Source organism: Camelus bactrianus, chromosome 3 (assembly GCF_048773025.1).
Source record: "Camelus bactrianus isolate YW-2024 breed Bactrian camel chromosome 3, ASM4877302v1, whole genome shotgun sequence".
Classification (NCBI taxonomy): domain Eukaryota; kingdom Metazoa; phylum Chordata; class Mammalia; order Artiodactyla; family Camelidae; genus Camelus; species Camelus bactrianus.
In genome coordinates, this window is record NC_133541.1 from 115,712,617 (window position 1) to 115,736,052 (window position 23,436).

At 46.1% G+C, this 23,436-nt stretch overlaps 1 pseudogene; it reads right to left on the reverse strand.

Annotated features, from left to right (window-relative positions):
* Positions 1-6,152: 6,152 nt before the first annotated feature.
* On the reverse strand, positions 6,153-12,421 carry LOC123615436 (alpha-ketoglutarate dehydrogenase component 4 pseudogene; annotated as a pseudogene).
* Positions 12,422-23,436: the final 11,015 nt, after the last annotated feature.

Sequence of the window (23,436 nt, forward strand, 5' to 3'; positions counted from 1 at the left end):
AGAGTGGTAGGATTATGGGACATTTCAGTTTACTTTTTATTCTAGTTATGTATATATTTTCTAAACTTTCTATAAGAAACATACATTACTTTCACAATCAGAATAAAAATTGAATGTTATTTTTAAATAAACATGTGGTATATTTACTAGAATGGTTTTCCACTGAATAACTTGCAGCGTTGTTTTGTTTTTGGTTTGGTTTGGTTTTTTTTTATAGCAGTGTTATTTCTTTCTCAATAATCTTTCTATTCAGGGTTCACCAAAAGAACAAAGGCCTTAATTAGTCACTGACTTGCAGTACTCTTTTCCTAAACGTCAGTTCTCAGTCATCCGGAATTCTTATAGGTGAGAGGGAGGCAGAAACTTTGGGCTTTTCTCCAAGGGCTATTTTAAGAGGATACTAAACATTCGTATTCTGTAATTCTTTGTGTATTATTCTCAGGAGTCTCTCGTTTTCCCAGTATCTCTGAAAAATACAAAATATGTTGCACTTGATGGTTTTGACAGTGAGTCTCTGTCCACAGGCAGAAATGGTGTTGGTGAGCTTCGCAAAAAGCCTCCTCTGGTGGACAGCCAGGTAACAATGCATCTGGAGTTACTGCTCCCACACACTCCATCCCCAACCATGACAACATGTCATTCACTCAAAAATGAAACCATTATCAAATGCTTACTTACTATGAGCCAGTCACCACCCTCCCACTTCCAGTCTCTGAAGCTCACAGGTTGGGAACTTAAGATTTAGAGCAAGACCGTCCCACCTAGCTACAACTTTCCCGGGTATAAAATGAGCAAACGTTTTTCTCTTCTCTGATCCTTTTCAATCTTCCTCAGAGGACAAACCAATCTAATATTATCAACTTATCGTTTTAACTTTCCTTTGTCTTTTTTTCCCCCCATGGGATACGAGCTTTCCCATTACAAATATATATTTATGGTGAAATGAACACATTCTCATCCTGGTCCCAGGCCTTGTTCTCCTGCCCATGCATAAGCAGTGCCTTGTTTTTCCTTCTAGAGGTGATCCATGCACTTACCAACATGAGCACCCAGGACTTTTTCCCTTTTACACAAACAGTAGCATATGGGACACATCCTTGAGCACCTCGTTTTCCCCTCTTGGTTGTTTCATGGCACTGCCCATAGAGCTGCACAGTTACCCCTCGTCCCATAGTACGGATCCATCACGATGTACCTAACCAGTCTTCTTTTGCTGGACACTGAGGTTGTTTCCAGCCTTTTGCCGCCATAATGACACAACAGTGAATATCCTGGGGGTGGGGGGGCGGGGATGGGGAGGGGAGTGGTACAAGTTCTTCGAGCCCTCAGCTCTTCAGGGAAAGCTGGGGCATGTACTTTGAGTAGCAGTTCCTTAGGGTCTTGATGGTTTGCATTGCTCCGTTTAGGACCAAAAGCAAGAAGCCTGGCTTAGTTTATAGAGACAGAAGGAAGACATCTGGGCCATAAACTTCGAGACATAATCCTTGTTTACCACTTTGGTCTTTAACCAAAAACCAAGCCAACCCCTTAAACTCTTTCCATTTGTGTGCTCTACGTAGTCGAGAGAACCTTTGCCAGAGCCTTTACAATCCTTGCTTAGAAATTCTTGAGCTATAACTCTACAGTTTAGTTTCGAGCAGGAAGAATTTAAAAAGCAGCATTTTGCAAAACAAAACATAAAACCTAGGCTATTTATAAAGCTGGCCCAGACTGCTTTTTTCAATGAAAAGAAAAAAAAGGTACGAAATCAAAAAGGTACAAAAGGAATAAGAGAAAAATAAATTTCCCTCTCACCGGGGCAGTTCACGGGTGTGTGACCAGTGCAGCCGAACAGGCTCCCGCTCAGAAGGGCCTTGTGCTTGGTGTGAACATTCCGCTGTCACCACTTAAAAATTCCTAAAAATGTTATCTTTGAACCCATGTTTTGTCCGTTCTTCTTTTTTTTTTTTCAATTGAGTCATAGTCAGTTTACAATGTTGTGTCCGTTTCTGGTGTACAGCACAATGCTTCAGTCATATATGGATATGCTTATATTCATTTTCATATTCTTTTTCACCGTGAGCTACTACAAGATATTGAATATATTTCCCTGTGCTGTACAGCATAAATTTGTTTATCTATTTTATATATACCAGTCAGTAGCTGCAAATCTCGGACTCCCAGTTTATCCCTTCCCACCCCATTCCCCTGCTGGCAACCATGAACCCGTGTCTTGTAAATGAAGTCCAGGAGGACAGAGGAGCACGCACACGAGCAGAGACGTCCGTGCACTAGGTGTCTGCTGTTCCTTGCTGCCTCATTTACATATAGTGATCTCAGCACCCCAGGAGCACGGAATTCTAGTGGGCCCGCCGGGCACGGGAGTTCGGTGACATTCAAGGGAAGTAGAAGATAAACGTGTTACTTCTATAACTGGGGGACCCTGGAAGGAGGAACTGACAACCCTGAGAGGCTGCACTTCCCACTTAAATACTAGACTTGCTTTGAATGCAGAAAAAGGTGTATTAGTTTCCTAAAGACTGCATAGCAAAGTACCACACAATGGGCGCCTTAAAACAATAGAAATTTTTTCTCTCACAGTCTTGGAGGCTAGAAGTCTGAAATCCAGGGGTCAGCAGGGCTGTGTTTCCCCTGAGACTCTGGGTGGAATCCTTCCTCGCCTCTTCCTAGCTTCTGGTAGTAGCCGTCAATCCTTGGCCTTCCTTGGCTTACAGTACATCACCTGCCTTCTCTGTCCATCTTCACGGTGTTTTTATAAGGCCACTAATCAGTCATCTAGCATTAAGGGCCCATCCCACTCCAGTATGATCTCATCTTAACTAATTCTATCTGGAATGACCTATTTCCAAATACAGTAACATAGTGCATATTAGGACTTCAACATATTTGTGGGGTGCGGGGGACACAATTAAACACATAACAGAAGGCAGTAGCATTCTGGGAAATACAGACAACCAAGGAACCCTATCATATCCTTTCTCACTGGTGTTGCTTCCTTGAATTAAGCAACCACATATTATGACAAAGAAGGAAAGTAAAAGATGGGGCCACCCATCATTCCTTTTCTTTCTCCTCTTCCTTACTCCTGAGTGAGCTGGAGCTGGAGAGTATTGGTGAGATGTGCAGATCTCAAAAAGTTCATTGCACCATTATTCACAATAGCTAAGACATGAAAACAAGCTAAGTGTCCCTTGATGAATGGATGGATAAATGAATTGTAATACGTATATATACACACACATATATACATACACACACAATGGACTATTATTCACCCTTCCAGCCTTAAAAAAGAAGGAAATCCTGCCATTTGTGACATCATGGATGAAGCTGGAGGGCATTATGTCAAGTGAAATAAGCCAGACATAGAAAGGCAAATACTGCACAGTATCGCTTACACATGGAAGCTACAAAAGTTGAATTCCTAGAAGCAGACAGTAGAACAGAACAGTGGTTACCAGGGGTAGGGAAGTAGGGAAAATGGGAAGATGACCACTGTACAGCATGGTGATTATAATCTGTAAGACTGCACTGTATACTGGAAATTTTCTAAGAGAGGAGATCTCAGGTGCTCTCGCCACCAAAAAAACCCAAAAACCAAAAAACAACAGGTAACTACGTGAGGTGATGGGTGATGATATGTTAATTAGTTTGACTGCAGTAATCATTTCTCTGTGTATTTGCATATCAAACATTTGTTGTGCACCCCAAATATATACAATTTTTTATTAAAAAAAACCCCAAAAAACTCTAAAACAAAAACAGAAAGAAGTAAAACAACAAGTTGCGTTCATTTTGTGCAGCATTTTCCACTGCTGTTACATAAACTAAATACATATGAACATACAAGCTATGAAATACGAATCGTGTAATTTCAGGGATCCTGCATACGAGTTAAATACTCTTATTTTTGCACTGAAGAGGGGCAATGCACAATATAAAGATGAACAATAAAAGTCATAGTCATATTTTAAAATTTTCTTTACTTAGAACATGAAAGAGGAAATTTAAAAAAAAACCATGACAAGTCGAGAGATGACAGAAGAAAGGAAAAACTTTGTATTTTAATGACTTTAACAGCACCATTCCCTGCCTTTGGAACAAGGGGCCTCGTGTTTTACCTTTGCACTGGGCCCTGGGAATGGCGGAGCTAACCCCGCTCCCCTCTCCGGCCCCTCTGAACTCTACCCCAGAGCAAGCCTGTTGCTGTGGTCTGAATGTTTGTGTCCCTCCCACAATTCCTATGTCGAAATCCTAACATCCCAAAGGTGGTGGTATTAGGAAGTGGGGGCCTTGGGGAGATGATTATGTCAAGAGAGTGGTGCCTTTTGAAAGAGACTGGGCCCCGCCCACCACGTGAGGACACAGCCAGAAGGTGCCGGCTCTGAACCAGGAGGGCAACCACACTGGCGCCTTGATCTGTGTTCCCTGCCTCCAGAACCTGTGAGAAATAAATTCCTGTTGTTCACAAGCGACCCAGCCTGTGATATTTTGCTGCAGTAGCCTGAACAGACTAAAACACCCATTTCTGTATCCTTCCAAAGATAATCTGTGCCTTGTAATTCTTAATCCGAACTCACCCATCTACCTTCATGAACAATCCTTAGGGCAAAAATTTCCTCCTGTTTTCCCACTATTGCTATTTACTCTCACACCATTTAGGCTCTGTGAAGACAACACAGGGCCTAAGGTAAATAATGATGGACAGAAGGCTGGCAGAGCTAACAGGATCTGGAGGAGTCACCTGGCTCAGACTTCAGCTGGGGAAGGAGAAATCCCAGTTTTCACAGGAGACCCCGAAAATTGTGTGACCCTGGACACTGACGCTCTTTGGTAGTAAGATGGGGAACCATGGTTTCCTTCCAAGACTGTTGTGACTATGAAAAGAAGGTGAATGAAAGTACAAACTGCTCTGTAATGCTTGTCCATCATAACAAGACATGCCAGAACCTTCCTAGGGCATTCCTCTTTAAAGCCTGAAGCAAGCACTGTGAGAACTCACTGTGAGGGCTTTGCAAGCAGCCCTCCTTCCACTGGCCTCAGTTTCTCCTTCTGTCAAAGGAGAGGAAGAGGACACAGACCCAGGGGGATACAGGAGTCAGGGAGACAAGTAAGTGAGAGAAACTTGCCGAGTGGAAGACAACCCTCACAGCCCTCCTGGGTCGCTTCCCTCCCCTCACTCCCAACTGTGAGAGAGACGCAGGGATGGAGGAGTGTTCTCTCTGAAGAAAACAACAACACAAGTTTGATAGTCAACGGCCACCCCAGCCGAGCTGCCAGGGGCAATAGGGAGTGGTGAGGACTGTGGCAAGCCAGGGAGCTCCTGATGCATCCCAGGTGAGGTGCTCTCTATGCCTCGCTGACTGTTCCAGCGCCAGAGTTTGGCCCCAATATTGCCAGTTTGTTAAATTTTTTCAAAGAAAGAAGAAACCAAGATATCTCCTGATTTTTAAAATACTGGGCCTTTTTTTTTTCTTCTTCTCTTTCCCTTTTTTATTATACTGTGTAGCCACCCAGAGCATCGGCCCCAGTCTGTGAACTCTGGACTAGGTGTGTGATAAGGAGCATTCCAGCCTGACTCGGCTTCTGTGGGGAACAATGCAGCAAGATCCTAGGAACTCCCCAGACTCCAGGAGGAAATAAAAGCCGCCATGAACTTAAAAGCCCCTGAGCCCGCCAGACGCCCCTCCTCTGACAGACAATGAACAGGAAGGAAACTGGGACTGGACAGTAAAAAGCAACAAGACAAGCCTGCTGGGGCTGCCAGTGGGACCCTCAAGCTAGGGAGGTCCTCACCGCCAGCAGCAGGGTGCTGCTTTCCTCTGGCCACGGGGTGCCATGAGGTCACCTTCTGTGGGGGCGTCCAGGTGTGCAGAGATCCAGGGTGGGAGAGCCAAGGATTGAGGCGGGCTTAGGCCAGGGGACGGGGTGCTGGACAATCCTCTGTTTTGTCATTCTTTTTAAATTGAAGTACAGTCAATTACAGTGTGTCTTATACTGGTGTACATCCCAGTGTCCCGGTCATGCATAAACATAGATAGATTCGTTTTCTTTTTTTTTTCCCATTAAAGGTTATTACAAGATATTGAACATAGTTCCCTGTGCTATACAAAAGAAAACTTTAAAAAAAATCTATTTTTATATATAGTGGCTAACATTTGTAAATCTCAAACTTTATTTTGACATTTTTTGATTATACAGGTATCCATCCCCTTGGAACACTATTACAGCATGATTAAAATATGTTTAAGATCCTGAACAACCCCACTCTCCTACCACCGCTAGGCAAACCACGTGATACCGATGTGATGGACTCCTGGGCTGGACACAGAGACCGTGGGGGCCCGGAGAGAGCAGCTCCGAGGCTACAGGTGGAAGTGGTGGAGGAGGCGAGAGGGGACAGGCTCTGAGCGTGTTTGGAAGTTAGAGCTCCCAGGACCTGCTGGTGGACCAGCAGCCGGGTGTGAAAGAGGGAATCAGGATGACCCCAAGGTTTTAGTTCTGAGCGCCTGACGGCAGACGACGATCTCGTTTCCTGAGACCTTAATCCCATCACCGGGGACATTTTTGATGTGTTGCGCCCCCCTCCCCCAAGCCTCTCTGCCTCCCACCAGCTCCGTGGTTAAATCCGGGCTCTGAGTGAGACTGCTCAGACTTCAGTCTTGACCTTGGTTCTTTCTAGTTAGGCAAGTAACTTAACCTCAGATTCCTCATTTATACGATGGGGATGACAAGCGGTGCCTCCTTGATGGAGTTATATAAAGATCAAACAATGTAACGCCTGGTGTGCAGAGGGCACTGAGCAAGTGTGAGCCGAAGTTACCATAAGCATTAAGTTGTAATTGTCTGAACGCGTCATTTTGTATCCCGCTGCTTCTAAGCCCCAGATGATCTCAGGAGCATTTTTCATGAGATACCTTAAAAATAGCTTTCAGAAATACTTTCAGTGGCTGCTTAATATTCTCTCACGTAGCTAAATCATTTTTTCAACCCAGTCTTTCATTGTTGGACATTTCAAAATACGACAAAGAGCTAGTGGTTACACATTGTTTTCTCTGTGCATTATACACAACGCTGAGATGAAAATCCTAAAAATGCACTTTCTTTGTGCTTCTCCGATCATTTCCTGACGATTCACTCCTAGAAGTGAAATTGCTGTGATAAAGGGTGTGAACAATTTTACACCTTCTGAAATAGATTATAAATGGACCTCCAGGAAGTTTCTACCAAAACACATTTCTGTCAACACAAAGTTAGAAAGTGCCTGCTTCCATGGACCCTCCCCAAGACTAAGTTATCATTTAAAAAAATTTTTTTAAAGAAAAAATATATTAAAAAATGTTTCCAAGTTGATTGTAAAATTGAACACATTGTTTTAGTTCACATTTCTTTGCTCTCTGGTGATTATTTATATTTCTTCTACAAACTGTCCTTTACACAGCTTCCTCTTGGCCTATTCGAGTTTTGCTAAAGGAAGTGCTAGTTACATATTAATACTAACAAGGCGGTTGCATTTGTGGCAGATGTTTTTCCTGCTGTCTCTACATTTTACATTGGGTTTTTACAACCTGCAGGACACACAGGTAGTCAAACCTCTCTTCCCCTCCTGAGAGTATGTGCTTCCAAATGTACCTGGGACCCCAGGGTGGAGGTCCACCCCCCTAAATTGATGTGTAGCTTCAAGCATGACATCTCTCAGATCACAGTCTCCCCACCTGCCAGTGGAGGGTACAGATTCAATTAGACCTCAGTCACTTTACCTGCTGCTGAAGTAAGTTCTTGTAACTCAAAGCTTTGGGGGTCCAAAGTCAGATTGCCTGGGTCGATACTCCAGCTCTGTCACCAGTGGGCTGGGTGACCCCAGTACTGAAGACTGAGTCTTAATTTCCTCCCCCCAAAAATGAGTACCTCCTCCTGGATCGATGAAAGGATTAAGTTTCTTTAGCTAATATGTATGGATACCTGCTATCTGCCAGGCACCGAGCTGGGTTCTTGAAGTATATCAATGAACAGAAGTGACGAAGTCTCCACTCACTTAGAGTCTACACTCTAGTAGGGAAGCGGGTCAGGCAGCCAACACCGGAGACTGTGGTGCAGACTCTCAGCCCCCTCTCTGAGGCCATCACTCTGAGTTCCTGGTGCCTGCGTTGGGAAGTGCTGACTTGCCTCTGGCGGCTAGAGCCGTCTCCAATCCAGCCTTGCCGCTGGAACCTGTTTGGCAAGCAGAACCTGGGAGGTCAGGGAATCAATGCCCCGGAGGCAGCCCTCAACCCAAGAGGGACAGGCTTTGGTCTCTCTATTTAGCGGGACAACCCTGTGAAGTATTCTGTATGCTTCCCAGAGGTCCTGGGGGGATAAAGCCCCTCCCTCACAGGAGTGAGGCCGATGACACTCTTAGACTGACTTTGCACCCTCCCTGTCTCACGGTCCCTGCATCCTCATCCCCCACTTTTTGGCCACATCTTCCAAATAAACTATATGCACCTGAATCCTTGTCTCACTCTGCTTTGGAGGAAATGCGAAGTAGAACAGACATAAACAAATAAAACAAAGAAGGCAGTGAGGACCATGCAGAGAATTGAAATGTTGGGGGTGGTGGGGGAGGGTATAGCTCAAGGGTAGAGCACATGCTTAGCATGCAGGAGGTCCTGGTTCAATCCCCACTACCTCCTTCAAGAATAAATAAATAAGCCTAATTGCATCCCCTCCCCCAACCCACCCCAAACGAAACAAAACAAAAAAAGAAATGGCAAGAACAGAGCATCCGGTGAGCCTGAGAGACAAGGAGAATCTAACCATGCACGGACTAGGGGAAAGAATTATCTGGGCAGAGGAAACAGCTGGTGCAAAGACCCAACTCGGGAGTGTGCTTGGCATGTTAAAGAAGAGAAAGGTCAGCGGATCTGGAATTTAGTGGGTGAGGAAATGATGTGCAGAGGAAGGCCAGATGGTGAGGGACATTTTAATCCAAGAATAATGATTTGGGACTTGATTCTAAATGCCATGGATGGGAGGTCAGAGGAAGGTTTTAAGCAAAAGAATGACAAAGATTGATCTGCAGTTTCGAAATATCCCCCCCGGCTACAGAGTGAGAGTGGGTTAGAAGCGGGAGTGGAAACAGGGCACCCAGCGAGCGATGGTGGCAGCTTGGACTAGTGTCATCAAACTGTGGATCGAGAGAAATCGATTTGGGGTGTATTTGATAAAGATGGAGGACACAGATGGGGCCTACTACATGCCAGGCACTCCTCTAACCCCTCCATAAATTAACTCACTTAATGTTCACCAAATCCCTCTGAGTCAGGCAGTATTTTTAGCCCCATTTTACTGTTGGGAAAACAGAGGCACAGAAAGATTGAGTAACCTGCCTAAGGTCACCCAGAGCAGAGATTTGACCCAAGTCATTCTGGATCCACGGTCTAGGTTCTGACTACAGTGGTCCCCACTTAGGTGTGGAGGCTACGTCCCAGGATGGCCAGTGGTTGCCTGAAACCTTGCACAGTACAAGATCCTATGTGCATTTATATATATATATACACACACACCATGTTTTTTCCTACATATACATACCGATGGTAAAGTTTAATTAACAAATGAGGCACAGTGAGAGAGTACCAACAACTAATGATAAAATATAACAATTTCAATAATATTGTCATAAAAGTTATGTGAATGTGGTCTCTCTTTCAAAATATCGTGCACACATGTAATGCCTTTTCTTTCTTAAGTAAGCACTTACCACGCACGGCGGTTGTAACTTGTGCAGTTTGAGGTGTGACAGCAAAACTGACACAAATTTTTTTTTCTTCTTCACAAGTGGACGGAAAATTCATTCTTGCCGTAGATCTTAGCAACCTCAGCGTGTGATTTTTTTTCTTTCCTTCTTCTTCTTCTTTTTTGTTTCATTTTGGAAGCCCTTTATCGTAAAAACTATTCTTTTGTCGGCTGGCAAACAGCAGCCAGAGTCTCAGCGATTATTCTGGACCTTCAAGTTGGATAAATGCAATTTCTTTTCTTGAGACACAAGTTTTCTGTCTGTATTTCTGAGGCAATGTTATTGCCATCTCTGCAGTGTCTGGTGGGCCCTGACGCATCAGCCAGGCTGGTGGTTTCTGTCCCTTAGAGTGTTGTGAAATCAAAGCAGAATGAGAAGGTGGTCCTGCTGATCTCAGAACTTCTGATAACTGGGCTTAGGGTTGTCCCTTCTGTCAGGGAACCTTATTAATGGAGCACGTGGCTTGACCACCTGAACGACCCTGTTGCAGACGCCATCTTGCTGCTCATCATGACCCTGGAAAAGGGGCAGCTCTCCTTTTTTTTTTATTAAGTCAAGAATTTTCACCTTTCCACTTAAAGGAAGCACTTAACAGCTTCTCTTCGGCAGATCCGAATTGCCAGCATCACTACTCTTGTGCTTTGGGGCCATTATTAAGTAAAATAAGGGTGACTTGCGACACCAGCACTGCAAAACCGAGACAGTGGATCTGAGAACTGGTACTGAGTGACCAACGGTGGGATACACTGGACAAAGGGATGATTTATGGAGCGGGAGGGCGGGAGATTTCCTCAAACTACTCAGAACCGCAAGCAATTGAACATTTATGAATTGTTTATTTCTGGAATGTTCCATCTAATATTTCCAGACCACGGAGAACTGAAATTGTGGAAAGTGAACTCACGGATAAGGGGGGGGACTTACATTGCCCTGCCTCACTGGGGCCCACTGACTGTGCTGGGGGCTGGGAGGTGGGGAAGGGTAGCTGGGAGGCAGCGGGGTCCCAGAGTTCCAGGTGTCCCATTAGGACGGCCCTCCCCCAGCATCCAGGCCCCGGCTGTTGGGTGAGGGTGGGCCACCGCCTTCTCTGAGCTCCAGGCAAGACCCCGTCCCTCCTTCTCCCCGACACTCGTGGCCTCACTGCCAGGATCCGCCTTACAACCCCTTGAACCCTCTACAGCCCAGGTCTCCCAGGCCTCCCCTCCCTTCCCCAGACTGGCACCCCCAGGCCCGCCATCCTCCTCTCTTCTGACCTGTCCCTAAAGCTGGCCACTTTCCCTCTAACCCTGGCCAATCCCAGGCAAAGCCCCCACGTCCTCAAGCGCCTCTCTGTGCCCCCTTCACCTTCTCTCTGTCATTCCTGCGAGGCACATTCAAATCACCTCCACGGCTCACAAACACAGCCAACTTGCTGGACCAATTAAACGAAAATCCTGGACGGTGGGGTCCATGCACTGGTGTGGGCTCAGTGTCCCCAGGTGTTTGTCATTTGCAGCTGGGGTGGTGAGCCACAGACCCTGGCTCTCATGGGAGCTCGGTGTCCCCACCGGCTCCGCATGTGGAAGCCTTGTCCCTCCTGAATCTCTGCTCTGTGGACCTGGGGGTAGGTGGGGGTGCCTCCTTGCACCCCTGTGTCACTGCCAGACCCTTCTCCATCGTCACTCCTGTAAAACCTACCGGCTTTGAACCTCTTGTCATTAGAATGCAGCTCCCTTGACCTGCCCTATGGCGTCACCTCCTGGCCACCAGGCCACGGCCCTTGCTTGAGGATTTTAGCGCTCGGCTCTCTATCACTCTCTCTAACCACCTTCTATTTTAATTCTTGGTGTTTTCAATATCCAAGCAGATGGATGTATCTTCTGAGACTCTGGCCTCTGACTCCTTGACTTCCTGTCCTCCAATCACCCCATCTTCCTTGCTACCGTCTCACCCCATCTATAACCTCCATCTGCAGCTCGCTCCCTCTAGGACCTAGGCCCCAATAACCCCTGAAGTCCTGGATCCTGACACCTCTCCACTGTCTAGTCGTGTCCAGATTCAATTCCAAGGTCAATCAGCTGACTCACTCTATTGCCTCTACCTTTAACCCAATTACTTTCCTTTTTTTTTTTTTCCAGCCAAGGGCAGTTTAGCCACGAGAATTTATAGCATTCCCTTGGCTAAACTTCAACCCAGGTTAAATCCACCTGTCTGTCCTGTGCTGGCTCTGGTGTGGCTGAGCTTGACTGGACAAAAACACAGCCATGCCTGGCAGCCTTCAGTGAATTCACCATTCAGCGCATGCGGGTGCTCCATTCTGCCTGGCAAAGTGACTGTATTGTCCTTGTCCTGAGATTCTCAAAGGTGATCCCTAAGCGGAAGGAGATGTTTCACCTGCTCAGGCAATAGAAATGCAAATTCTTAGGTCCCACCCCAGACCTGCTGGAGCAGAAACTCTAGGGGTGAGGGGCCGGCACTCTGTTGTAATGAGCCCTCCAGGTGAGTCCAAGGCACAGGGCTCTAGTCCATTTCTTTCCCCCTCTCCTAAATGACTATTTATAATTTACCCCATTCCTGCAAAGGTCCAATACTTCCTTCCCCACCTCACACTGAGCTCGCTTCCTTATTCACTAACAAAGCAGAAGAATTTCCCACAACACACCTGAGTCACCCTTACTGCCCCCCCCCCCGTGCCCTCACACCCTCCTGCTCTCTCATTGGCTGTCAGTGCTCCTAAGGCCACACCCCCACTACTGCCCTGGTCTAGAGCACCCCCCCCCAGCTCTCAGCTGGGTTTTGGCAAAAGCTTCCTAACTAGTCTGCTTATACCAGCCCCTGCCCCCCCCCATCTGCACAGCAGCTGAAGTGATCCCATCGAAATGCAATTCACGTCTCTCCTTTGCCCCAAACCCTTCCTTCTGTGGCTCCTCATCTCACTCAGAGTAGAGGCCAAGTCCTTCCTATAGTCACAGGGCCCTGCATGACCTGCCTACCCCTCTGCTTCCCCCTTTTACCTCATCTCCTCCCCACCTTTTCCCCTCTCTCCACCTGCTATCCCCATACCTCCATTTTCCTCAGGCATTCTGGGCAGGTTTCCACCTCAGGGCCTTTGCACTTGCTGTTCTTATTCCCAGATATCTGATCAACTCTCCAAGTAGATCCTTCAAGTCTTTATTCAATGTCATCTTCTCAGAGAGCCTTTCTTGGCCACCTATTATAGTTTCAACTTCTAATTACTGACACTTCACTCTTCACTGCTTTATTTTATTTCCTAATATTTAGTATTATCTAATCGACTATATATTTCTCTTTTCTAATCTTGATGACTGTCTCCCAGGTGGAACATAAAGTCCACGAGGGCAGGATATTTCACTCTTGTTCACACTCTCAGTATCCAGCTGAGCGCCAGACGTGGTAAGTGAGTTAATGCCATCAACCTCTCTGAACATTCCCTTCCTATTCTCCGTTTAATTAAAACCTGGCTCCTTTCTAAGAACATGCTTTCTCTGGAGCTCCCTTAGCTCAGGTTTGTCTTCTGTCACACTCCCCTCATTCTGAGGGGCCTAAACAGGAGGCAGGTGATCTCCCTGTGCCTGATTGTCACATCCACACCAACCTCCCTCACTCCTCCATTAACGCCCCACCTCCCAGCTTAGAAATCCACATCATCAGACTAGACAGTCTCCCCACGGTCTCCCGTGGGCCCCAGGGTCATTTCCCCTCAGTCCTTGAAGATCTGAGCCCATGCCTCACGGTCTCTGTCTCCACCACTACTTCACTGTGATTCTCGGTAATTTCACTCTCTTGGTAGATGATTCGTCCAAGATCCAGGTCCCTCTCCTCCTTGAGGCCTTCTTCTCCAATAGTCTTGTCCTCTGCACTAACTCGGCCCAAACCCAGACTTTGTTATTACTCATAACTGCACATCATCCATTTCTAGCATCACATGCTACGACCACCACCCTGTCTTTCCAGCTCACCTCTCTGGCACCTCAATTCCAATAATCATTCCACCCGACTCGATACTTCATCCATTGATCCCTCCACCGTTTCACTGTCCCAACCGCCTACTCTCACCCCAACACTTGCTTCTTTACGCCACCCAGATTCCATAGCTTATCATTAAACCCTTCTGTTGCCGGTATCCTCAACTCTTCCGCCTTTTCTCACTTCACAACTTTCACGTATTCACTGCTTCCAATTATTCACCTAGTGTTTTTCTTGTCTAAGAAAATTTTATCATGATAAAATATATAAAATGTGCCCTTTCAACCATTTTTAACTCAGTGGCATTAATTACTTTCACACTGTTCTGCAAACGTCACTACTCTTTTCAGGTTTGTGCCTGTGCATAGGAAATCCCAAAGAATCCAAAAGAAACCTACTGGAACTAATAACCAGGTTCAGCAAGGCTGCAGTTGCCTCTTCTCTCTTGAACCTTCCTCAACCATGTTTTTCCTCTATGTCTCCTCCCAAACTGCTCTTTCCAAAATCCCCCCTGAGCTCCATCTCGCTAAAGCCAACGGTCACCTCTTGGTCCCAGTCTTACTTTTCCTACTGCATCATCTGTTATGGTTGATCATTTCTTCCTTTTTGTAAGTGTCTTCACTTGGTGCTACGGGCTGAGTATTTGCGTTCCCCCAGCCCAAATTCATTCATCCCTAGTATGATGGTACTTAGAGGTGGGGCTTTGGGGAGGTGACTAGGTCATGAGTGGAGGGCCCTCCTGAATTTGAGATTACTGTCGTGATAAAAGAGGTCCCAGAGAGCTCCCTTGTCCCTCCACCATGTGAGGACACAGCATCTTGATCTTAAATGTTCTCACCCCTAGAACCAGGAGAGATAAATTCCTGTGGTTTATGAGACACCCCACGTGGAACACTTTGTCACAGCCGCCCAGCCGGACTAAGACCCTTGGCCTCCAGAACCAGAGGCCCTTGATTCTTTCCTACCTTGGTAGAGGAGAGGCACTTTGACCAAAGAGGCAGAAGTTGGAGCAATGCAGCCACAGGTCAAGGAACTGCCATCCACCACCGGAAGCTAAAAGATGCAAAGAACAGATTCCCCACTAGAGCTTTCAGAGGGAGCATGGCCCTGCTGGCACTTAGAGTTCAGACTTCTGGCTTCTAGAACTGTGAGAGAATCCGTTTCTGGTGCTTTAAGCCACCAAGCACGTGGTAATCTGTCACAGCAGCCCTCGCAAACTAATAGAGCTGTCTAGTAGACATCTCCGACTCAATGTGTCCAAAAACAAACTCTTCATTTCCTCATTTCCCACTCCCACCCACCGAACTTGCCCCCCTCCCCCCACCGTCTTTCCCATCTCAGTAGGGGACAATTTCAGCCTTAAAATTGTTCAGGCCAAAACCTTAGTGTCTCTGTTGACCCTTCACTGTCTATCAGATGCCACATCCAAATCGTCAGCAAACACCGTTAGCTGCACCTTCAAAGATAACCCAAATCAGAACACCTCCAGCTTCTTCCCTGCCACCACCTGGGTCCAAGTCACCAGCATCTCTTGCTGGGATGATGGCAGTCATCTCCTGTCTCCCTGATTGTGTTCTTTCCTTTACAGTCTAATTGTCAAAATACCAGCTGGGAGTGATGCTATTCAAACCTAATTTGTCACTCCTTTGCTCAAAACCCTCCCATCTCGCTCAACATAAAAGCCAAGTCCTTACAGTGCCCTACAAGGGCAATGAGCAGGGCACCTGCATTTCTCTAATGTCATCTCCTGCTGCTCTCCCCCTCCTCACTTGGGTCTTTGACCAACCAACCACGTTCATTCCCACTCTGAGGAACTTTTCATTGAGACTGCTGGGGGTTTAGGAGGGAAGCTGGTAGGGTGACCAGGCTACATTTTGTGCCATTTGAGTTTTGTAGACATGAATTTAAAGTGAGACCAATTTGCATAGTTGTTTGTTCTTTAGGACATTCAGCTTGGAAGGAGTGAATGGAGAAAGAGGAGGGTTGGGGTTTGACCGGATTAAGGTTTTGCTGGGGAAGAATGATGGGGAGAGAAGAGCACGGATATTAAGGCCATTTGTGTAATGGAGTGATTATAATGTTGGACCATGAAATCTGAGCTGGATAAGAAGGAATTAAGTTAGGTAATACACCTAAAGCACTTACTACAGGGCTGGGCATGTTGGAAAGACTCAAGAAACATGAGCTATTATTACCACAAGCATTCATCCTACATATACTGAAAGGATTCTTAAACCTAAAAAAAGACCTGGCAAAATTAACTGCAGTCCCACACTCTCCCCCAGCCCCCTTGGCTAAACCACAATCCCTACAAACAGGAGATGGCTTTGAAGACAGAGCAGTAAAATCCAAGATGAAGACAATACATAAATCTTTATGTATTTCAATGGAAGGATGTGTTTGGGTGTTGCTCATTATAAATTGTTAAGAGTTGGAAAACAATTATGACTTTTCACCCTGGTGGTGTGAGGTCCAAAACATACTTTTAATTTATTTATACCGAAGAGATATATATGTTAAGTATTATCTTTGTCTTGGATTTTGTCTTATCCCTTCAAAGGGTTTCAGCCTGATGATATGATGGTTTTCTCTTAGATGAACGCACGCTTCATTCTACACATCATCACTCACTTGTTTTCAGTGATACATTAATACTGACACAGAAAGTACCTTGTCATCTGTTACTCGTATCTGCCAAGTGCGCAAGCTGTGGTTGACTAATTGGAAACACACAACCAAATGGATCAGCTTCATCCCTGTGTTCTGGGTACCCAAGGCCATGGCCCATTTCCTGTCAAGCTTCAATATTATTCCAAGATTTGGCTAAGAAAAACATTTTATTTTATACAAATAGAGATGTCAATGAGTGGAATGTCAAAGTCACATGTATTTTAAAGATTAAAACATACCAGCAAAATTCAGGAGCTGGGCCATGGAGCAAAAAAATCAACAGATGGGAGTTGTGGTAGGAGGCTCCATCTGCCAAGGCCCTGCTAATTTAGGATTAAGACGGACCCTCTGTGTCAATGCTGTGGTAGCAGGAACGATCCGAGATTTTTGAGCTAAACACCCAGGTAGGTGGGTTTGCCCGCCACTGAATGAGGGAGCTGGGGCTGGAACCAAGCATTGAGGGTTCAAGTCTCTGATATTATTCTTCTAACTGTGAAATGGATTATTATTATTATCGTGAAATGGATGTGATAACTTCGAATTTCCTCAATTCTATCATCCACCATTTGACATTTTTAGGATTGCGATTGTGTCTTAAAATGAACCCATTTGAAGGTGGTAGTGCTTGTCTTCAAATGGAAAAAGAATAAAACCAGAAGGCAATTCTCTTTCACGGTGCTGATTTAAAATGTATTGAAGCAGAGAGGCTCCCAGCTCATAAGGCTGCTGTGAGGATTAAGCTGGAAGAAATGAGATGCTGTGTGTAAAGCATTTAGAAGAATGCCTGGACCTGGGGTGGAGGGGGGGTGGGGAGGAGGGGCAGCTGCAGCCTTTCCCATGTCGCCCTCCCCAGTCCGGTGTGCTGGGAAGATTCCCTTGTCACCTTATCTGCACCAAGACCTGGCAGCGCCCAGCAGAAAAAGGAGAGGGAAAAATCCCTACTCTGCTCCGCGGGGCTATTTCTTATAATTCGTTGTAACTGGGTTCAAGGACTTGGATTTCTCTGATTCTTTTTTCTACACCCCTCCCTTTATTTTGTTAATCACTAGCAAGCCTTCTTCAGAACACTACCAGATTTGGCCCACCCATTCAGCACCTCTGCAGGGGAACCTGGAGCTTGCATGTATTTCTTGTTTACATGCACGTTATTTATGCAAAACCTTCATTCAAAACGCTCAGGGGACTCTCCTTCCGCGTACCAAGCCGACGTGCTGTCGGTGGTCCTCACTGCCATCCGCGAAGCCCCGCCATTGTTTCTCTAGCCACGTGGCTCCTGGGCTGTACACACCTGCAAGCTGCCTTCTCAAGCCTTTGCGTTTGCTGTTCCCTCTGCTGGAAATGCCTCCCTCCCCCGCAGCGCCGTGAGACAGTCTCATCTCATCCTTGAAAAAGTCTGTCCTCAAACTCCGCCTTTGCAGGAACGTCTTTTCTGAACACCTCGCTACAGTTGTAACCCACCCCTGACAAGCGCCCTACTGTAATTTCTCTCCCTGGTACTTAAGACCATGAACCATACTATTTTACCTTCTTACCTGGTTTACTGCCTCTCTCTATTATAGTGTAAGTTCCGCGAAGGCAGGAATTTTTCTCTATTTGGTTTGCTTGCTTTATCCCCACTGTCCAGAACAGAGCTGGCACATGCAGGTACTCAGAAAGTACTTATTGAAATAACTGGTCTTTATGTATTGAGCATATGCCTTCTTTAAGTTGGAAGTATTGGGCCAAAGGGATGAATATTTTCTATAGTTCTTCACTTAGTTGTTGCCTGTATCAATGGTTTGTCCCTGTTTATTGCTGAATAGTATTTCATAGTATGGATGTACTACACTTTATCTGAGGTGGGAAGCCCCATAAAAAAACGGCAGGGCCACTACTCTCCTGCCGGCACCAACCGGTTCCCTGGCCCAGAGGCTCTATCTCACTTTTTTGCCTCTGAAACGGCTTACTTACCCCCTAAAATTCTATTGGTTCCCCTAGGTCACTTCTGATTGGTCCACTTCCCTAACTTCTGATTGGCCCATTTGTAGTACTTCATTTGCATGGAGCTCACTCCTGATTGGTTATTTCTCTCACTCCTGATTGAGCTATTTCTACAAAGCTTGTTCCTGGTTGGTCAACTTCTGTTATACTTTATTTGCATATGATGTTGCAAAGTGTAAAAGTGACAGCCTATAAAGGCCTGTGTAAATCTGCAAATGGGCTTCAGAGCTTGGAGTGTTAACTCCTCTGGGCCTGCTGGTGTAATAAACCTGAGTTCTCCAACTCTCCCAGTGCTGCTTGGTCTCTTCTGGGATCCAGGTTGCTGTCACAACTGAGCTGTAACACATTTTCCCTCAACATATTTAACCATTTACCAGTTGAAGGATATCTTGGCAGTTTCCAGTTTGGGGCTGTTATGAATAAAGCTGCTATAAACAATTGGGTACACATTTTTATGGGATCCTAAGTTTTCATTTCTCTGGGATAAATGCCTAGGAGTGCAATTGCTGGGTTGACTTGTAGTTGTGTGTTTACTTTTTTAAAGAAGCTTCCAAACTGTTTTCCAGAGGAGCTGCACCATTTTACATCTCCACCAACAACGTGAGCGACCTGGTGTCTCCACATCCTTACTAGCATTTGGTATTGTCACTTTTTTTAATTTTAGCCATTTTGATAGGTGTGTAGTGATATCGTGGATTTAATTTGGGTTTCTCTAACAGCTAATGATCTTGAGCATCTTCTTCGGTGTGCTTACTTGGCGTCTGTTTATCTTCTTCAGTAAAATGTCTTCATGTCTTTTGCCTATGGTCTAATTGGATTGATTTCTTGCTTTTCCACTATTGAGTTTTGAGAATTTAAAAAAATACATTCTAGATACTAGTCTTTGTCAAATATGTAGTTAGCAAATAAATATCTTCTGCCACTCTGTAGGTTTTCTCATTCTTTTGATAGGGTCTTCCATAGAGTAAAAGTTTTTAGTTTTGATGAAGTCCAACTTTAAAATTTTTCCTTTTAAGGGCACAGTTTGGTGTCAAGTCTAAGATCTCTTTGCCTAGCCAGATCCTAAAAATTTTCTTCTATGCTTTTTTCCTAAAAGTTTTATAATGTTTTACATTTAAATCTATAGTCAATTTTGACATCAGCAGGAATTTGTTTTTTGTATAAAGTTTGAGATTAGACTGAGGTTCTTTTTTTTCTTTTTCTTTTAACCTTTGGATGTTCAGTTTGGAGCCTGCATTTTAACAAATCTTCAGGAACGACAAGGTTTGAGAACTTCTGGGGAGGATGTGTGGGATTTAGATGGTGATGTGATAGTAAATGTTTCACAATCAGCTCTTGTTTGGGGGGGTACAATTTCCGTGGTATAAATACAACCCTCATAGCTGATGGCAAGCTACCTATACGATGCCCCTGAACACAGACTTGGGAAGAGATTCACAGAAGCACAGCATTTATGTAGCATGTCCATACTTACAAAAGATGCAAATAACCTCAGAAATGCAGATAGTAATAAAATGTAGTAGGAAGTGATGCATTTTGAGTATGTATCACCTTTGTTTTAAATACAATTTATTTAAGTTTGTGTCAAGAACTTTGGAGCTTCTGAGAGTTTACCCTGTTTGCAAGCTCACACATAGTCAGTTTCATGGATGCTGGCAGAAGACATGAGACTCCTGGGTCAGAGACAAAGGACTTTATTACTTACAGCCACCACAGTAACCAGAGTGTCAGCATTACCTTGTACTAGTCCCCTGAGCCCTAATTCCTGTAGGGTGATGCAAAATGGACCAGCCAGCCCTTGGACATGCAGTGGGTTCCATAGAGGAGAGGAATCCTGAGCGGAGGGACCCGAATCTTTTATAAAGCTAAGCTATCATCTTTCACAATGCTCAGAGGCAGACATTATCTTTATTATTCTGGACAATAAGCAAACCTGCCCTTTTCTTTGGAGGGAGACTCAATACAAACAAGTTTGAAAAGATAGCCCAGAACAAGGACAGTCAGTGCCTCCACTCATGAGACCAGCTGAAATGACAGACTCAGGAGGAACTGGCTCCCAACAACTTTTATCATTTGATTTTTTAATAATGGCTGTGTTTAACAGCCCACTCACAAAATTCCTGAAAATGTAACAGCAGGCCCTCAGAAGCCAGCACAAGCTGGCTCCAGCACATCAATGTATTTCAAGGAGGAAAAAAAAAAAAAAGGAACGACAAAGGGAGAGAGTCCCTCTGGGCTGATTTCACCAGCTGGGAGCCCAGGAGGCTGGAATGAGGCCCCATCCGTGGAGGAAGCTGTTTTGATGGTTTGTTTTCCAGAATGGTTATGATTATAATGGAAATTATAATAATGGTTATTAAAATAAAAATAGCAACCACTCTCTGTTGCCTGTCAGGTGCAGGTCATGCATTGTGGGGGCTTGTAATCTCATTGAAGCTTCACAGTGACCCTCTGAAGTAAGGACTGTTACTATCCTCATTGAATAAATGAGAAAACCAAGACGCCCAGAAGTCAAGGAAGAAAGCTGGGCTGGGACTGAGCTTGTCCGGCAAACTCTAGCTCTGAGAACTGCTGAGCTGAGAACTCACAGTCTTAAAGCCAACTTTTCCACTCCTGTCAACTGGCATTATCCACACCCCACCCGCCTTCCCTGTGTCCCTCTCAGGAGCAGGGCTCTGTGGTGTAACACTGGCCAGGGCCCAGGGCACAGATCTCTGGTCTCTGTTTGCCAGTAAGGTCTGGTGTGACCTCGGGCAGATTATTCATCTCTGCACCTCTATTTCCTCATCTGTGCAATGGGCGCATGGTACTGTTCTGCCAGCCTTGCAGAGTTATCCTGAAAATCAAAGGTGCATCACAATTGGCTGGGGTTGTAGTTTTGGCTGCGTGCCCTGGTACCAGCCACAAAGTCTCTTATTTGTGTTTTGGGAGTTGCGGGGCTCACACGTGGTCACCATGAGGCTGTCAGATTCTGAGTCTGTAAATGAGATCATAGCCCCAGAAGGGAAAGGCAGAATGCAGCCCACAGACAGGAGGTACTGTTTTTCACTCTCCACTGCCCCATCTTTTTCTAACTTCCTGTGGTTGTGCAGCCACCGGGTTCAGAGAGGGTCAAGTAAGCATTTGTGACTTGAGTCTTTGGGCCGTAGAAGGGATGGTGGTTCCGGTGGGGCTGGTCTCCCTGCTGGCAGATAAAGACTCATCTTAGGCGCCAGGGAGGAGGCGTCTGGGAGCAGCAGGGGGCTTGGGGATAGACTGCCTCTGGGCCTCTCGACTCAGAGTCTGTTCAGAGCTCTCTCTGGGTCCCAACTGCCAAGTGGCCTGGGTTCCAGGCCCAGAGTTGCCAAGTGAATGGTTGGGGGTTGGCATTCCAAGCCCGGGGACCAGCAAGTGCAAAAGCCTGGAAGAGGGAATGAACGCGGCAGGTTCAAGTGGCAGCAGGCCCCTGCCTGGACGGAGAAAGGGGAGGAGGTCAAACATCCACAACCCACTCCGAGCAGCAGCGCCCCCAGGAGGCCGGGGGGCCCCCAGGGGCAGGTGAAGGGTGCGTCCCTTACTCTCTCACGCTCCAGATGCTCTTAAAGGGGTGGATCAGTCCCTGGTAATGGGGCCGACAGCCCGCAGCACCCAGCTCTGACAGTGCGCGTCTGAGATCAGCTGACCATTTCTCTTCCTGCTCTCAACTTGTCTGCAGGCTGGTCTGGGCCAGAGGTGAGGCGGCTGGTGGGGCTCCGAGACGCAGCCTTGAGGAACTGGCTCTCCCTGCCCAGGCATTAGAGCCAGCGCAATGTGACCAAGGTCCCTCGGCCTCCATCTGTCAGTTCCAGAAACCCAGTCACCTTGGGGGAAAGGCTTCTGGCAGCAGAACTGGGGATCTAAAATCTCAGCCTATTGGAGCAGGAATGGGACTCGGAGGTCACTGGCTGCAGCTGAAGAGATGACTCTCTCCTGCCATAGCCCCCCCGAGTGTTTTCCAGGGCTTCCAGCCCCTGGCTCTCAACTTGGCTGACAACAGACTTACCTATCTACAAAAATTCCCCAGGTCCAGGCCGCACTCCCGGCTAATTGCATCAGGATCTCTTTGGGGGAGGGTCTGAATGCTTACACCCCACTCAGGAGATTGCATCGTGCAATCCAGGTTGAGGACCAGGGCGGCGGTCCCATGCAGCTCTCTGAGGCTGCAGTCATTATGAGTGGGGCCTTGGGGTCAGACAGAATTGGATTTGAACTTCAGCTCTGCGACTTCATGAGCTGGGTGACCTCAGCTAACTGTCTAAGCCTCTCTGAGCCGCTAATCCCTTATCCATAAGAAGCACATCATAGTAACACACCTACCTTACCTGTTGTTCTCAAGACCATGAAAGCACATGGCAGAGTGCATTCATTCCTAAAAAGAGCCCAGTGATTTTGTTTATTGTTATTACTTTCCCAAGGCCCAGCATTCCATCAGAAAGCTCTTCTTTAGGTTAGGTTAAAATGTTCTTCTTAGGGCTGCAAGAGTTATCTCAAAACCCAAGTTTGCTTATGTCATATCCACTTAAAAAAAGCCATTTTATGGCTTTCCTTTATTCTCAATGTCCATACACAATTCTTGAATTTGACCTAGCAGCCTTCAAGATCTGAGCTCTGCCCCCTCACTTTCTTATGTTGCACTCTTTCCGCCCTGTGGCCTGGGAGAGGGGACTACTTTGACTCTCCTGACCTGCCCTGCTTGTCCCACCACAGGGCCTTTGCATATGATGCTCCCTCCCCTGATCCCCTGGAATGCCATCCTTACCCTGCTTCCCCGATAACTTAGCCTGTAGCTCTCAGCTTGGTCATATCACTCTACCAGTAAAGTTCTTGACACTCTTACCAGGACAAATCTTCACCTTTACATTCTCCTGGCACCATCTCTCAGCTGACATTTTACATTAATTTCTCTGGTCATTTGTCCCATGTTTGTCACCCATGCTAAACTCTAAGCTCCAGGAAGACAGGGACCATATCTGCATTTCGCTCAGCCCCGCATCCCCAGTGCCTAACTCAGTGCTTGGCACTGAGTA